The sequence below is a fragment of the Candoia aspera genome, chromosome 1 (assembly GCF_035149785.1).
Source record: "Candoia aspera isolate rCanAsp1 chromosome 1, rCanAsp1.hap2, whole genome shotgun sequence".
Taxonomy (NCBI): domain Eukaryota; kingdom Metazoa; phylum Chordata; class Lepidosauria; order Squamata; family Boidae; genus Candoia; species Candoia aspera.
The window spans coordinates 213,187,389-213,206,660 of record NC_086153.1 but is presented as its reverse complement, the minus strand read 5'-3'; the positions used below and the strand labels follow the sequence as shown (position 1 = coordinate 213,206,660).

Here is a 19,272-nt window from a genome sequence, read left to right as displayed (position 1 = left end):
ACATTCCTGTTGTTTACATCCTAGAACAGTCCTAAGGGATTATGGTTTTATTTGCACTGCAGATCGTATAAAGCGCGTCACCTCTTTCAGAATTTGCCTCCTCTAATACATACATTCTAGAAGCATTAAATTGCTTTTCTCCTTGCTTTCTATAGCTGTACTCTTATTTATCTCAGCATATTCTTCTACAATAAACTGTCAGGCCAAACGAGGGTACTTTAACCTGCAGTTCTTTATATTGCCTTCCTTAAACTGTGACAACTTTCTATTTCAGAAACAACAGTTTCCTTTCTATAAATTTAAATACGTATCTTATTGCCACTTGTGTATCATTTTTCTGGTCCCAAGTTCCCCAAAGCGCCACTAAATTGCTTGTACATGTATTTGCTGATGTCATAACCAAAGGCTGCTTTCAAGTGGAGCCAGAGGTTAGTTGTGATTTACACAGCTGTCTCTCCAAAGGGTTCTTTGCATGTGCCAGTCTCGGAATATGTTGTGTCAGGGTTCCATCATAATTACAATTCTAAGAGTTTCCTGAGCTCTGCCCTACATTCTTCTATTGTCTCCCTACAGCTTCTAGATCATGCATCAAATTTTAAGTTGGAAGGGATATTAAAGGATTTACCAACTGGTCAACAGTACACTGAAGATCCCTTACAACTGAACACATCTGAATTTTAATCTTCATCTTTAACAGGCTTAGTAGCATTGACCCAACCTTCATCCACCTTTTCTGGAGTATTTGTTGTTGTTTATTCGTTTAGTCACTTCCGACTCTTCGTGGCTTCATGGACCAGCCCACGCCAGAGCTTCCTGTCGGTCATCAACACCCCCAGCTCCCCCAGGGACGAGTCCGTCACCTCTAGAATATCATCCATCCACCTTGCCCTTGGTCGACCCCTCTTCCTTTTGCCTTCCACTCTGGAGTATTAGCTAAGCAAAATCCTGTCCCAATTATTATTATTCTAAATTTTATCCAGGTTAACAGCAACCGCATCAGCCTTCCTTTGATAAAAGCATCAAGGATATTTTCATGGAAAAGATGGCACAGACTTGATTTACTGTTTTCCCGGGACCATTTCTGACTAGTGGAGGGATATGGAAAATGACTCTCCTATGAGCCTTGTCATTCTCGCAGTACAGAATAAATCGCTTCAGTTTCATTATCATTTTAATTTTTATTTTCCAGTCTGCTCCATTTCAGAAAGAGGGTGGCCTGAATTATACAGACTGCATTTTAAATGAAGCCACACATCCTTTTAAACCATGACAATATTTCCTATGTTTACTTTCAATCATGATGAATTTGCCTTTTTCACTGCTGCATGAAGCAGAGTTGATGTTTTATGTGTACCCTCTTTACAGTCAACTAAGACTGCATCAACAGAGATAACTCAGTCTGTCTCACCTACTTATTTACACTGAATTTCATTTGTTCCCTATTACCTAATTACAGAAATCCTGTTGGAGTACTTTGCTGTCTGCTTCAGATTTTGAAAGTCTTAATAACTGTCACTCACATATGGCTCAAAACTCTTTGTTTAAGTGAAACAAAATGCCAATATGCATTTTTCTTCAGTGAGAAAATCCCACTTTTAACCCAATCTACTTATTGTATTTTTAGCCAATATTCCATAGGATATTGTATTTTGATCCTATTACTTTCTCAGTTATGCCCCTTGTCCGTGGATTTCTTATTCCCTTACTAATAAAGGTATTAAAGAAATTTGCTGGATTCTTGAGAAGGATAATGAATAAAATTAGAGAGATGGAACATCTCAGCTGCAGCAATATTTCACTGAACCAGTATCATTGCCCCATCCACAGCACATCCTTTATAATAATCTATGCAAATATAACATCATTTGACCAGGATACCACTATTAAGAAATCTACCATATAAATAGCTGTCTAAATAATTCTGAAACATAGTACTGCATAAAATTTCTTAAATTTCATTGACTTTAATAAGATATAGACTCTTGTGTTCAAAACTGCAACCTTCATCTTTAATACAGCTCATAAAATCATGTTTGAAGTGTAATGATTTGAAAATTGTCTTAGATTTTTTTTGATGTTAGAACTCCACAAATATTGCCTATCTAGACTAGTTCCCATATAGTGGAGGCATAGATTACTACAGTTCTGACTGATAAATAGATATATTTCTCTTTTGTGTTTCAATCTAAATATAACCATGTTGCCCTTTTATGTAAGCAGTGTTCTTAATTAGCAATTCTACACTCTTGGATTAATCTTACCAGTTTGGATAATTGCTGTTGCTTTTTGCCTTGTAAGTAGAGAAAAAAATTCCTTTCCTTTTAATATCCTTTACATTACTCACTGGTCTACAATTACAATCCTGTTCAGTTATCTTTAACCCTGACTAAATATACCCAGACGACTTGTATTTTTCCTTAAATTGTGTATCTCCTATTATAATTTGGTATCCCTCAAATTTATAAGGAGAAAAAGGAACAATGTAGTTCATGCTTATTATTCTGTGCCAAAATTACTGCAACTTTAAAGAAAAATTATCCCATGTTCCTCTCAATGTATTTCAGATGATCTGCATAAGCTATAAAAAAACCCTGCATACTTTGCAACCTATGCATGTAAACAGAACCTATACAACTATATCACCTAAACAAGATTCTGAAAAGTCTCCCTAAACAAACAAACAAACAATTCACAAGCTACAGTATGAGGATAGCAAGTATCTCAATGACCTATATGGCAATGCTAGCCACTGTTGTTCTGGACATTTTCTTGATCTAAGAAACCTACCAAAAAGAAGCCCTTATGTGCTTCATTGATTATAGAAAGGCCTTTGATTGATCACGTCAAGCTGTGGAAAGTGGGAATTTAGAAAAATGGGAATCCCAGAACATCTCATTGTGCTCATGCAAAACCCCTACACAGGACAGGAACCCACAGTCCAGAATGAATTTGGGGAAACAGAATGGCTCCAGGCTGGCAAATGAATGCGACAAGCCTGCATACTCTCCCCTTACTTATTCAACCTACAGTATATGCAAAATATATATTAAGGGAAGATGGACAGGAAGAAAAATACGGTTTTAAAACTGGAGGAAGAAACATCAATAACCTGAGCTATGCTGATGACACTACTTTAATAGCCAAAAATGCAAAAGAATTTACAAGATCTAGTAATAAAAGTCAAGGAGCATAGTGAAAAAATGGGACTAAAAATAAATATAAAGAAGACCAAACTGATGACAACAGGTACAGCAACCAGCCCTAGAACTGATAATGAAGATACCAAAGTGGTGGATGGCTCCTGCCTTTTAGGCTCAACCATCAACAGTAAAGGAACTAGCAGTCAAATAATACACTGCAGACTAGCACTTAGTAGGGCAGCCATGAAGGCCATGGAAAAGATATTCAGATGCCGTGCTTTGTCTATACCTACACAGATCAGAATCATGCAGATGATGGTATTCTCTGTGACACTCTATGGAAGTGAAAGTTGGGTTTTGAAGAAGCAGGATAGGAAGAGTGTTGACGCTTCTGAACTTGTGTGTTGGAGAAGACTCTGAGAATACTGTGGACAGCTAAGAAAACAAACAAGTGGATCATTGAACAAATCAACCCAGATTCATTGGAGGCATAAATGACCAGGCTCATATTATCCTACTTTGGACACATTATGAGAAGACCTAGCACTCTCGACAATGATCTAAAGCCTGGAAAGGTGGAAGGAAAGAGAAGAGATGGAGGCCCAGCAAGATGGATTGACTCAGTTACAGTGGTGATGAGTGCATCATAAGAAGTCCTGAAAGACCAGTTTAGGGACATAGGCACATAATCAATCAATCAATCAATCAATCAAACATAGTATTAAGTAATTTTAGACTCTGAATATAATATTTTAATGGGGGCAAGGGGTAGGTATCTGTATATGTTGCCTAGAACCATGCACCATTTTATAATGGAAAATAATATATTTAAAAAATAACGATTAGGTAGTTAGGCACACAACAGCCATCTACTTTGTGCTTTGTAATTGTGATTATGATGGAGAAGGAGGAGGAGGGAGGAGGAGTAACAAGAACATAATGCAATGGTGAGCAGTGTCAGCCCTGTATGGTGTTCTGAAATCACCAACCCCTGACCCTGCCTTATCATCAAAGCGGTTTCTGTCTTCCTCAAGGTTTTTTTCCTTCGTCTTCCTGAATTCCCAGGCCATACCCTCTTACATTATGGATCACTGCACAGTTTTCTTGAGTTGGGAGAGAATTAGATTAATTTAAAAAGAAAAAAAAGCAGCTGCTTCAGTCTCTTTTTTCACATTTCTTTCCCTTGACACTTATATCTTCCCTTTTCACATCACTATCAATCAGCAAAGTCTAAAACCTCATTAGGTAATGGTGCCATGCACACATCTACTTTTTTTTTCTCTCTCTCTCTGTCTCTCCACCCCTTCTGGGAAGCATCATACTTTTAATTGTTTATTATAATTTTTTAACTAATTAAAAAAAAAGAATCCAAACTTTATTTTCTGGGAAATAAAGTATACTGTTTAACTTAGGTACTGTACAAAGGCATTTCCTAATCAAACTAAATTACTCCACTTACAGTAAGCGTGCCTGGTTCTTACTTATTTGGATTGAAAGGTGTTGGGCTTTGACTCCCTCTACTGGAGAGGCAACTATTTGCCCTCTGACACAGCTAGGGTCAAATTGGAAAAGCTGCCCAAGAACAACATTTTTGCCTGTTTTTTTTCTAGACACGTTTATTCCCCAAACATAGTGAAGTAGCCTTCTGACATGAGCTGAATGATTATGTCATTTGCTGGACTACCATTAGTGCCCAATCACGCCCAGTAATGCAAATATGCCATTTATTTATAGAATCGCTTTAAACATTCATAGAGAAGCATTCAGAGAAATAAGGCTATCCAACACAATCCATAGGTAGCGAAGAGTGTAAGAACGTGAAATAGAACATTCCACAAAGACGTAAGGCACCACACTTTTGCAATACCTCCTCCCACAACCACGGTGACCTCTGTTTTTGTACTTTCAGTGTTTTTGAGGCAAATAATGTATGTCATTTGAATGCAACAGCACTACTAAGTTTCCAGAATTTACTTCTTGTGCTTCATCATGCCACTAAGCATGATCTCAAACAGAAAGCAGTGGAACTTAGAAATACTTTGCATCACACTCCTTTTAAGTTATCTCACTTTTAAGTATCTTGAAAATCATTTCAGCATTAAGAATATTGTAAAGTGTAGAGTATGTCTCTCCTCAAGATCTCACCCTGTTCCTAAGAATTTCCCAACAGAAGGAGGGAGGGGAAGAAGGGGCAAATCTTGGAGCAATGTACAGTAGTCGTTAACTGAATTTAGCTCCAGTTCTTCTGCTTCTTTATACAGAAAAATATATTGTTCTTTGTTTGCTTTGCACTTCTTTTCTTTGGAAGTCTTTCTGAAGTATTTTTTTTATGTTGACCATGTACTTACTTCGTAATAGCCACAAGATATTATATTTATCCATGTTACATTTTTCCTGCAATTGCTCAACTTTTTGAGGACACAAAATCCCCTGAAGCAGCAAGATTCAGCAATACTGCATTGGAAATCATTTCGGTATCACTATATTCTTACAGAAATAACCCAACTATTACCTAGAGATACTAAAGCAATTATTTTACAAGCTTAACAAAAATATGTCTGAAAGTAGTACGGTCGCCAAGCTCCAAATGTATGCCACTTCTAATATAAGGCTAGTTTATTTGTTACAACTATTTTTGTGCCAGTTTTCCCTATTAGTAGGACATTATGCTCCTTTGCCAAACAAGTTCCTATTAACTTATTTTCATTTTTAATTTTAATCCATAAAGCCTTGACATAATACAAGAAACCCTTCAGCAATGATTTATTGATTCAGCAGTAAACAGATCATTGCTGTGATTTTTTATTATCCAATCTCCCTATCAATATAGTTCTCAAAGAATCTTCCAGTAAGTGGTGAAAAGGTGGAAGAACTGAGGAGGATTTCAGTATGTTGTTATGACAATGGACTTGTAATACCTAAGCAGTTTAGCATGATGCCAGGCATTAGACTGTCGGAAAGGAACTTTTGGACATATAGAAGTTCTCCAGAAGCTTTAACATTCATAAGTTTATATCTAAAGTTTAATCTTTATGCTGGCTACTTTGCACTAATCAATCACATTATGGCTGAGTCCACAAAGTCATGCTTTCAGTCATATTTTGTTGAACAAGCTGTAGTAGTCTGATTCTCGTACTGCAGTAAGCCTTAAATCAACACATACAAAGCCAATGACTGGGTTCACACAGCAGATTAAAATAAAACCAAATAAATCATATTATAAATTAGCATGATGTGTTAATCCAGAATTCCCTGATGACTGCTTAATGCTTAAAATAATATTAATGAAACAACAAACACCTCCAATTTCACAGAAATCATCCTGTCAAAATAAATATAACATTTCAACAATGCCAATTCTGAATTCCTGGTAAATTATATGAATATATTAAATAAATAAGTGTAATTTATTTTTGAATGCACTGGTTTATACTCAGACTTAGAAATTCCAGGGTCTGATTCACACATCATACTAAGTCATTATTTGCTTAGGAACAGTTCGTTTGATAAACCCCAATTGGGTGGATTCACAGAACATGCTAAACCATCAGATAAGATTTACAAACCATAGTGGCTAGATAAGCCAAAGAAACTTCCACACACATTACAAATCATCCCAAATTAGCTGTGACTTAAATGGGTCAATGATCGAAACATCCAGGTCATAATGTCTGAACCAGATCATAAAGTAGGCTGTAATAATACTGTATCACCTCTTCATTTACAGCTACAGTGTCAATGCAGGTATTTTTTCATACAGCTTGTCTGGACAGGGCAGGGCAGGGCAGGGCAAGCCAAGCCAAGCCAAGCCAAGCCAAGCCAAGCAATCTATGCTAATTTTGGATTGTGAAATTAAAAATGTTTGGGTTCAAGTGAAGGCCATTATCCTGAAAATTTTATCTTGTGGTGTGATATAACTATTTCATGATCTAGAGACAAATGGTGAAATTCTCCGAATGACTCAGAAATGTAAAAGATACTGAAATGAAAACCAAAGCTTTTCCATGTCCCGGGGCAATCAAAATGGAAAATTATTGAATGGTTTCAGAAAATAAAAGGGTTTGGAAAACTATGGGAAATTGTTTATTTCCTGCTCATCTTTTTGGCTCAAGTACTCAACAGTACAGTACAGAAAAGATCAACAGTGTGTCATTCAGAAATATGAACTATAATTATATACAGCATTAAACAATTCTAGAAGCTTAACTATTCAATACCTGCCTCTCTAGTTCTAATAGTATAGGCAACTCATAGCAATACTTAAAAATGCTGTACATATTATGAGTAAGTCTCTTTCCTTATCATGGAAACCTATCTATATTACTGGTAAAAGTGCTTTAAAACACCGTATAGAGAGACCATAGAAGAAGAGATTTCAGAAAGTAATAAAAACACGTTTATTTCTTTAGTTTCTTTGTTGTTTATTCGTTTAGTCGCTTCCGACTCTTCGTGACTTCATGGACCAGCCCACGCCAGAGCTTCCTGTCGGTCGTCAACATCCCCAGCTCCCCCAGGGACGAGTCCGTCACCTCTAGAATATCATCCATCCATCTTGCCCTTGGTCGGCTCCTCTTCCTTTTGCCTTCCACTCTCCCTAGCATCAGCATCTTCTCCAGGCTGTCCTGTCTTCTCATGATGTGGCCAAAGTATTTCAGTTTTGCCTTTAATATCATTCCCTCAAGTGAGCAGTCTGGCTTTATTTCCTGGAGGATGGACTGGTTTGATCTTCTTGCAGTCCAAGGCACTCTCAGAATTTTCCTCCAACACCACAGTTCAAAAGCATCGATCTTCCTTCGCTCAGCCTTCCTTATGGTCCAGCTCTCGCAGCCATATGTTACTACAGGGAACACCATTGCTTTAACTATGCGGGCCTTTGTTGTCAGTGTGATGTCTCTGCTCTTAACTATTTTATCGAGATTTGTCATTGCTCTTCTCCCAAGGATTAAGCGTCTTCTGATTTCCTGACTGCAGTCAGCATCTGCAGTAATCTTTGCACCTAGGAATACAAAGTCTTTCACTGCTTCTACATTTTCTCCCTCTATTTGCCAGTTATCAATCAAGCTGGTTGCCATAATCTTGGTTTTTTTGAGGTTTAGCTGCAAGCCAGCTTTTGCACTTTCTTCTTTCACCTTCATCATAAGGCTCCTCAGTTCCTCTTCACTTTCAGCCATCAAAGTGGGATCATCTGCATATCTGAGATTGTTAATGTTTCTTCCAGAGATTTTAACTCCAGCCTTGGATTCCTCAAGACCAGCTTGTCGCATGATGTGTTCTGCATACAAGTTGAATAGGTAGGGTGAGAGTATACAGCCCTGCCGTACTCCTTTCCCAATCTTAAACCAGTCCGTTGTTCCGTGGTCTGTTCTTACTGTTGCTACTTGGTCGTTATACAGATTCTTCAGGAGGCATACAAGATGACTTGGTATCCCCATACCACTAAGAACTTGCCACAATTTGTTATGGTCCACACAGTCAAAGGCTTTAGAATAGTCAATAAAACAGAAATAGATGTTTTTCTGAAACTCCCTGGCTTTTTCCATTATCCAGCGGATATTGGCAATTTGGTCTCTAGTTCCTCTGCCTTTTCTAAACCCAGCCTGTACATCTGGCAATTCTCGCTCCATGAACTGCTGAAGTCTACCTTGCAGGATCTTGAGCATTACCTTACTGGCATGTGAAATGAGTGCCACTGTTCGATAGTTTGAACATTCTTTAGTGTTTCCCTTTTTTGGTATGGGGATATAAGTTGATTTTTTCCAATCTGATGGCCATTCTTGTGTTTTCCAAATTTGCTGGCATATAGCATGCATTACCTTGACAGCATCATCTTGCAAGATTTTGAACAGTTCAGCTGGGATGCCGTCGTCTCCTGCTGCCTTGTTATTAGCAATGCTTCTTAAGGCCCACTCAACCTCACTCTTCAGGATGTCTGGCTCTAGCTCACTGACCACACCGTCAAAGCTATCCCCGATATTGTTATCCTTCCTATACAGGTCTTCTGTATATTCTTGCCACCTTTTCTTGATCTCTTCTTCTTCTGTTAGGTCCTTGCCATCTTTGTTTTTGATCATACCCATTTTTGCCTGGAATTTACCTCCAATGTTTCTAATTTTCTGGAAGAGGTCTCTTGTCCTTCCTATTCTATTGTCTTCTTCCACTTCCGTGCATTGCTTGTTTAAAAATAATTCCTTATCTCTTCTGGCTAACCTCTGGAATTTTGCATTTAATTGGGCATATCTCCCCCTATCGCTGTTGCCTTTTGCTTTCCTTCTTTCTTGGGCTACTTCTAGTGTCTCAGCAGACAGCCATTTTGCCTTCTTGGTTTTCTCTTTCTTTGGGATGTATTTTGTTGCCGCCTCCTGAACAATGCTGCCAACTTCTGTCCAGAGTTCTTCCGGGACCCTATCTACTAAGTCCAGTCCCTTAAATCTATTCTTCACCTCCACTGCATATTCCTGAGGAATATTCGTGAGCTCATATCTAGCTGATCTGTGGGTCTTCCCTAATCTCTTTAGTCTGATCCTAAATTGTGCAAGAAGAAGTTCATGGTCTGAACTACAGTCAGCTCCAGGCCTAGTTTTTACCGACTGTACAGATGTCCGCCACCTTTGGCTGCAAAGGATGTAATCAATCTGATTTCGGTGTTGTCCATCTGGTGAAGTCCATGTGTAAAGCCGTCTCTTAGGTTGTTGGAAGAGAGTGTTTGTTATGCAGAGTGAATTGTCTTGGCAAAATTCTATCAGCCTATGTCCTGCTTCGTTTTGTTCTCCCAGGCCATACTTACCTGTAATTCGAGGTGTCATTTGACTGCCCACCTTAGCATTCCAGTCTCCTGTGATGAAAATAACATCTCTTTTAGGCGTATTGTCCAGTAGGTGCTGCAGATCCTCATAGAACTGCTCTACTTCAGCTTCTTCAGCATTTGTGGTTGGGGCGTATATTTGGATCACTGTGATGTTAGATGGCTTGCCCTGAATTCGAATTGAGATCATTCTGTCGTTTTTGGGGTTGTATCCAAGCACTGCTTTAGCCACTTTACTATTAATTATGAAGGCTACTCCATTTCTTCTGTGGTCCTCTTGTCCACAGTAGTAGATCTGGTGGTCATTTGATGTGAAGTGGCCCATTCCAGTCCATTTCAGTTCACTGACGCCCAGAATGTCTATCTTTAATCTTGACATCTCACCAATAACTACATCCAATTTGCCCTGGCTCATAGATCTTACATTCCAGGTTCCAATGGTGTGTTGATCCTTAGAACATCGGATTCGCCGTTCACCACCAGCACCGTCGGCCGCTAGCCGTCCTTTCGGCTTTGAGCTAGCTGCGTCATCACGACTGGGGCTAGTTGAGCTCATCCTCTGTTCCTCCCCAGTAGCATTTTGACCATCTTCTGACCTGGGGGTCTCATCTTCCGATGGTATACCGACATATCTCTGGTTGTACTGATCCATTTAGTTTTCACGGCAAGAATACTGGGGTGGGTTGCCATTACCTTCCCCAGGGATCGCATTTAGTCTGACCTCTCTGTCATGACCTTCCCGTCTTGGGTGGCCCTTCACGGTTTAGCTCATGGCATCATTGAGGTGCTCAAGCTCCAGCACCACGACAAGGTAACGATCCTTTGCGGAGCTTTAGTTTCTAATACTTTCTAAAATAAAGATGTGCATTTTAGTCCTAGGAAATCAAAATATTACAATTTACTTCATTCTGGAAGATCTATTATTTCACTACTTTTCCTGCAAAGGGAAAGTGCTTGAAGTCTATGTTCTGCTTCACATCTACCACTTGAACTGTCATAAATCGTCATAATGATCAAGCTATTATAATTTAGTTTCTCTGTGCTCTGTGGTCTTTAGTACAAAAAAGGGAATACTTAACATGTGACAGGGCCGGTACTGAAAGTTGTGTGTCATATTATAGGGTGCAGGCTCTGAGAGGCAAACACCCAGATGGTCCTACATAGCAAGAAACAGTGGCTACAAGGTGGCCATGGTTTTTCTTTGCTCCCACCTAATGGTCATCTGAACTTTTGCAGCCCAGGCCTGACAGTCCTACTTCCATTATTGTTTGGGTTCTTAGGACACACTGAAACACAAATTAGCCAGACATGTTTAGTGCTATGCAAATTTGGCCCACACAGTTTATGATTCAGTATATCTTTTAAAAATTGGTTTACTGTATTACCACTAGCTAGGCTTTGGTTGACCAGTATAGTCACAATGCTTGAGCTCAAGAGGTAGAGATTTGATACTGGGAAAACAAGGGTTCTTCCTATTGGCCATCATTCTTCCTATTGGCCATTCATTCCTCCAGTCCTTGAGTCAGAAGAAAAGTATGTCAGTATAATTTGCACTGACCTGACAGCCAGGCTCTAAATTGACTGCAGGTTGTCTTCTTTTTGGCTTTACTGTGGGACAATTTAATGGCAGTGATTGATGGAGTCTCCTGACTTAAGCTCCCCTCTTCTCCAGCATCATCAGCCAACAGGAAACATGATTCACCAAATTATTGCCATAATTTGGGGTGGATGGGCTTGGTCAACGGTGGATAGGTGCCAGAAATGGTGTCCCAGTTTGATCTGACAAAACATGTACCGGGGCACCTCTAGTTCAGCATGCGTTCTGCCATTAGTTTTAGTACTAAAAGCTGACTTTTATCATGTATAATCCAAGTTCTAAGTGACCTTGAGTGACATTGTATTGGCGACTATTAAATTTCCATCTGATGAAGAAAGAAGGCAATCCTCTACTGGCCAGTCTGATGGAATAAGGAATGAAAAATATCACTTTATCATTATGGATTTGAAAACTGTTTTTCAATGCTGCATTGTTAAGCTGACAGACTGTCATCAGCATTACAAAGCTAAGCTCAGAAGAACTGGTCATGCCACACTAAGAGAAATCTGCAATGGTCACGTTTACACCTGAACTTGACACCGCCTCTCACGTTATGTAAGGCATTGCCAACCCACAGTGATCATGTTCACACCTAATATGACAAGCATAACTTTACATTTAATAGTTAGTGTGAACATAGGAAAGCTAAACATACTGAAATGGGAATCAAAATACAAACATATCATTTGTCAGACTGCCTCCAACCCAGAGAGAATCATTCCAACATTTCGTTCACAGTGTCCTGTTAATCAGGCTGTAATCACAAGCACACTCTACTCTCCACAGTTTCCCTCCAAAAACTCCACAGCATTGTACTGCAAGGCTACAATCCCATGCAAATTAACTTGGAAAAAAGTCCCCTGATCACAGTGGAACATTCTTCAAAGTAAGCTCATTTAAGATTGGGCTATTTTCACCCAACAGCAGTTGGAGGTGTTTATTGGGAATGCCATTTTCACTATAATGGTTTCACCATTTTCATTTGAAAACAATACTACAAAAAGCTTCTGTAACTGTTTGCAGATGGGCTATTACATTATGATGTCTTTTATGGCTTCCCATGGCCTAATATGATAACTGAAATAATAAAAAAAAACAATGTTACCAATCTAACATCAGAGCATTATCTGCATCTTATGCAGTGTGTGTGTATACAATAAGGGTTTCACAGAATATGACTATACAAAATGTATAATTCATTTATATCATGAGGACAACTTCATGTTCTTATTCAAATGACATATAAAACACCCAGACATTTTTTTAAATTCTTCTTTGGGATTACTGTAGATATCACTAATCAAAAGATGAAACAACACAAAACAAAGCCCAAAACTTAGGGCGAAAGATTAACTCACATGGTTAGGAAGAAGGTCCATGGCACCATGGTGAGAAGATAGAAATGGAAAACAGAGGCAACCCTACCCAACCTGGTGCCCTTCAGATATAGTGGACTGCAATGCTACAATCTTCAGCAAAGGATCGTTACCTTGTCGTGGTGCTGGAGCTTGAGCACCTCAATGATGCCATGAGCTAAACCGTGAAGGGCCACCCAAGACGGGAAGGTCATGACAGAGAGGTCAGACTAAATGCGATCCCTGGGGAAGGTAATGGCAACCCACCTCAGTATTCTTGCCGTGAAAACTAAATGGATCAGTACAACCAGAGATATGTCGGTATACCATCGGAAGATGAGACCCCCAGGTCGGAAGATGGTCAAAATGCTACTGGGGAGGAACAGAGGATGAGCTCAACTAGCCCCAGACGTGATGACGCAGCTAGCTCAAAGCCGAAAGGACGGCTAGCGGCCGACGGTGCTGGTGGTGAACGGCGAATCCGATGTTCTAAGGATCAACACACCATCGGAACCTGGAATGTAAGATCTATGAGCCAGGGCAAATTGGATGTGGTTATTGGTGAGATGACAAGATTAAAGATAGACATTCTGGGCGTCAGTGAACTGAAATGGACTGGAATGGGCCACTTCACATCAAATGACCACCAGATCTACTACTGCGGACAAGAGGACCACAGAAGAAATGGAGTAGCCTTCATAATTAATAGTAAAGTGGCTAAAGCAGTGCTTGGATACAACCCAAAAAACGACAGAATGATCTCAATTCGAATTCAGGGCAAGCCATCTAACATCACAGTGATCCAAATATACGCCCCAACCACAAATGCTGAAGAAGCTGAAGTAGAGCAGTTCTATGAGGATCTGCAGCACCTACTGGACAACACGCCTAAAAGAGATGTTATTTTCATCACAGGAGACTGGAATGCTAAGGTGGGCAGTCAAATGACACCTCGAATTACAGGTAAGTATGGCCTGGGAGAACAAAACGAAGCAGGACACAGGCTGATAGAATTTTGCCAAGACAATTCACTCTGCATAACAAACACTCTCTTCCAACAACCTAAGAGACGGCTTTATACATGGACTTCACCAGATGGACAACACCGAAATCAGATTGATTACATCCTTTGCAGCCAAAGGTGGCGGACATCTGTACAGTCAGTAAAAACAAGGCCTGGAGCTGACTGTAGTTCAGATCACGAACTTCTTCTTGCACAATTTAGGATCAGACTAAAGAGATTAGGGAAGACCCACAGATCAGCTAGATATGAGCTCACTAATATTCCTAAGGAATATGCAGTGGAGGTGAAGAATAGATTTAAGGGACTGGACTTAGTAGATAGGGTCCCGGAAGAACTCTGGACAGAAGTTGGCAGCATTGTTCAGGAGGCGGCAACAAAATACATCCCAAAGAAAGAGAAAACCAAGAAGGCAAAATGGCTGTCTGCTGAGACACTAGAAGTAGCCCAAGAAAGAAGGAAAGCAAAAGGCAACAGTGATAGGGGGAGATATGCCCAATTAAATGCAAAATTCCAGAGGTTAGCCAGAAGAGATAAAGAATTATTTTTAAACAAGCAATGCGCGGAAGTGGAAGAAGACAATAGAATAGGAAGGACAAGAGACCTCTTCCAGACAATTAGAAACATTGGAGGTAAATTCCAGGCAAAAATGGGTATGATCAAAAACAAAGATGGCAAGGACCTAACAGAAGAAGAAGAGATCAAGAAAAGGTGGCAAGAATATACAGAAAACCTGTATAGGAAGGATAACAATATCGGGGATAGCTTTGACAGTGTGGTCGGTGAGCTAGAGCCAGACATCCTGAAGAGTGAGGTTGAGTGGGCCTTAAGAAGCATTGCTAATAACAAGGCAACAGGAGACGACGGCATCCCAGCTGAACTGTTCAAAATCTTGCAAGATGATGCTGTCAAGGTAATGCATGCTATATGCCAGCAAATTTGGAAAACACAAGAATGGCCATCAGACTGGAAAAAATCAACTTATATCCCCATACCAAAAAAGGGAAACACTAAAGAATGTTCAAACTATCGAACAGTGGCACTCATTTCACATGCCAGTAAGGTAATGCTCAAAATCCTGCAAGGTAGAATTCAGCAGTTCATGGAGCGAGAATTGCCAGATGTACAAGCTGGGTTTAGAAAAGGCAGAGGAACTAGAGACCAAATTGCCAATATCCGCTGGATAATGGAAAAAGCCAGGGAGTTTCAGAAAAACATCTATTTCTGTTTTATTGACTATTCTAAAGCCTTTGACTGTGTGGACCATAACAAATTGTGGCAAGTTCTTAGCGGTATGGGGATACCAAGTCATCTTGTATGCCTCCTGAAGAATCTGTATAACGACCAAGTAGCAACAGTAAGAACAGACCACGGAACAACAGACTGGTTTAAGATTGGGAAAGGAGTACGGCAGGGCTGTATACTCTCACCCTACCTATTCAACTTGTATGCAGAACACATCATGCGACAAGCTGGCCTTGAGGAATCCAAGGCTGGAGTTAAAATCTCTGGAAGAAACATTAACAATCTCAGATATGCAGATGATACCACTTTGATGGCTGAAAGTGAAGAGGAACTGAGGAGCCTTATGATGAAGGTGAAAGAAGAAAGTGCAAAAGCTGGTTTGCAGCTAAACCTCAAAAAAACCAAGATTATGGCAACCAGCTTGATTGATAACTGGCAAATAGAGGGAGAAAATGTAGAAGCAGTGAAAGACTTTGTATTCCTAGGTGCAAAGATTACTGCAGATGCTGACTGCAGTCAGGAAATCAAAAGACGCTTAATCCTGGGGAGAAGAGCAATGACAAATCTCAATAAAATAGTTAAGAGCAGAGACATCACACTGACAACAAAGGTCCGCATAGTTAAAGCAATGGTGTTCCCTGTAGTAACATATGGCTGCGAGAGCTGGACCATAAGGAAGGCTGAGCGAAGGAAGATCGATGCTTTTGAACTGTGGTGTTGGAGGAAAATTCTGAGAGTGCCTTGGACTGCAAGAAGATCCAACCAGTCCATCCTCCAGGAAATAAAGCCAGACTGCTCACTTGAGGGAATGATATTAAAGGCAAAACTGAAATACTTTGGCCACATAATGAGAAGACAGGACACCCTGGAGAAGATGCTGATGCTAGGGAGAGTGGAAGGCAAAAGGAAGAGGGGCCGACCAAGGGCAAGATGGATGGATGATATTCTAGAGGTGACGGACTCGTCCCTGGGGGAGCTGGGGGTGTTGACGACCGACAGGAAGCTCTGGCGTGGGCTGGTCCATGAAGTCACGAAGAGTCGGAAGCGACTAAACGAATAAACAACAACAACAAATGCTACAATAGTCCAGCAACTACTATAATTATTAGCTAGCATGTTGAGGGATTATGATACATCTGGAAGGCACTAGGGTGGATGAGGCTACTCTAGTTTTTAAAAAATGGCATACCCTTTTTTTCCCGAACAGGAAATATGTTGCACCTTCAAATGCAAAGGGGAGTTATTACTGCATGCCATCTCATTAACTAATTCTTAAAGCTCATTCTTTTCCTCATATGTCAGATGTTGGCAGAACCTTGTGTCTTTGATCTACCCACAGCATCTAATACAATTTAGGAATAGTGTTGGTCAATAGTTAAATATCAGCATTTAGGTAATGCTGAGAACCCATCATTCTCATTCTTCTGGATTTTTCAATAACTCATGTAAGAGAGCCATGCTAGCTTTTTTTCAACCCTGCTATCGTTACATTTTTCAGTAAATACAAAGTTCATCCTTGATCTTACTCTCCTATGCAACAGCCTGCAGCACCTGCTCTTCAGCCTGCTCCTCAGCCTCTCTAGCATTACCCTATGGCATTAAAGTTCATGCCAATTACTTCTATTGCCTTGCCTTACCTTACTTCTACTGCCTTACTTTATCTATTGATAATTCAGCCAGATTCTACTCTCTCCATTCTGTCTCATTACATGGAAGATTTCAGGGCAGTTCTTATGACAATCATCCCTGCCCCCAGGGAAGGAATCAGTCAAGTTGCTAATTTAGGTTACATTATTTTGTAATTTCTGTGGGATGAATTATTAAGTCACATAACTCCGCTTTTTACTCAATCTCCCAGAAGATCTCTTGATTGGTATTTAATGTTTTCATTTGATAATATTGAAGTGTGATACTTTTGCCAAATTCTTTAGTCCAACCATATATATGTGTTAATATATGACCTATATTTAACTGAGTTTTGTTTTAATTCAGCTCTGACTGTAAATGCCATATTTTTTATTATTAATTTCTACATTTATTATCTGCTTGCCTTTGACCTCTGTTTCTAGTTCTAAGCAGTTTTCTATTTTTCCCTTTTTCTTTTGTTATGTATTTTTCCAACCTTTTTGGCTTGTAAAGTTTGTTACTGTATCACTGTTATTATAACTACTGTTAGTATCTGGTGTATAACCATTTCCTTGTCTCGCTCTGTTAAGCATCTCTGCATACATTTTTGTTGAGCATTTTATTTGTATTTTATAATGTCTTCATGATTGCATAGAAAAACTGAATTGAATATATTTAAAGTTCTATAAAAGCAGATGATGATGATGATGATGATGATGATGATGATGATGATGATGGCACAACATGTTTTATACGCATTGGGCAAGATAGTTTAATAGATCTAGTCTGCCTTTCTGTATGTGTGTGTCTTTCCCCTTAACTCAGTATTGACATAACATTTCACTAGGATGATATGTGATTCTATACTGCTTAGTAAAAGATAGTTTTGTACATTATGAAGAGTAACAAAAAGCATGCAATGAAAATTCTACATGTCAACATGCCAACATTCAAAACTTTATTTCTGAGTGATCAGGGAGTTACATCATGCTCTAGCAATTATGCCATTTTTAAGACTGGTAGGTTTATGTGAAGATTTTGAGCTATCTCAGGCAGAAGTATTGCTGAGATTATAATAGCTGAATAAAGGGGGCAAGAACCTTTGTATTCCAAAATGATACCTTACATGTTTTTATCATTTTCTCATAATAGAGTAAGCCACGTACAACCTCTGTGCTCCTACTTCACACAAGTGAGGAAGCAAGCTAGGCTGCATTGGCTCTTTAGGCTTCCTGTTATACCTGAACTGGAAAAATAGTGTCATGATATGAAACAGACGGCCATATAAGTCCTGAAAGTCAAAGCCAAAGTAAATAAATGGCTTCCAAACAAGCCAACACCTGGCTTCCTGGCTTATTCATTGTCCTATCTGCAAGAGACAAGGAAAGCTGGCACATGTGTATATAAGTCATGCACTGACTTGTTAAATCGGGACTTGATCTTCCAAATGTGGCCACTTCTCTACATATGAACTGAATATACCCTGATGATAAGGGGGAAACAGCTTGTGCTAATGTCTCTTAGCACAGTAATACACAATCAATAACTGTATTACTCTGATCTTATCAATGATACAGAATAAATACATCTTTTTAGAAAGAAAACTATGCCAGATTCTTACTGGGCTCTCATCTTTCTTTTTCTGCTAATACCAAGTTAAAACCAGAGCACATGCTACCAAACATTACATTTTATTAAAATATGTATAGACCACCCTTCAGTATAAATATCTAAGAACAATTAAATGCCAAAGCCTTATAAAGCTAGAATGATAAAAAAATCTAGTAAGTTCGGTTAACGTAACTAAAAATACAGAATAAATAGCAGTGTAAGATTAGGAGAAATACTTTCAGTCTTGCAAGATCGATATTAGCCCTTCAAGGTAGTCCAGACAAGAAGCACTACCAGGACTATCAGCACTATCTTTACTGTAAGCTTACTTTAAACAGAATCTTGCAAGACTGAAAGTATTTCTCCCCTCCTCTTTTCGGTCTCTGGAAAACTAGGGCGGGTCCCTTCTGAAACGCTTCCCATGCTTTTCCCCCACTTGTGGACTGAGCTGCCTCTTGTGAGACCTTCCTCCTGTCTCCCAAGGTCATTCCCACATACCATCAAATCTCAGCACTGGGAACTATTCAGTTCCCCGTTCTCTCTAATAAGCACCTTGTTATTTTCATTTGTAATAGATGAATTCATTTATCAAGAATAGTTCAGTCACATAAATTCTCCTTTTACCTTTGTCAGGTACTGCAAATGGTGCTGCAAATGCAGATCCAGCTAAACTGTTCTGGTTGATATTTACTGGCTGCTAGTGGGTTAAGAAACTGAACTGCATTCAAGAATACCGCCTGCCATATGTAGGACAAGTCTCAACTTGGCAATGAAGCTAACTTCAGAAACAACATATGACTGAATAATAACAACAAAAGCAATTATGACAACAATATCAACTACTATTTACTGTTTATGTATGCAAGTGTGTGTGT

General features: G+C 39.4%; 1 protein-coding gene across 2 annotated transcripts in view; it reads right to left on the bottom strand.

The window, feature by feature from the left end:
- The window catches only part of NCKAP5 (NCK associated protein 5), a 612,885-nt gene that overhangs the window by 297,796 nt on the left and 295,817 nt on the right, over nt 1-19,272 (bottom strand). The window lies entirely within an intron of this gene.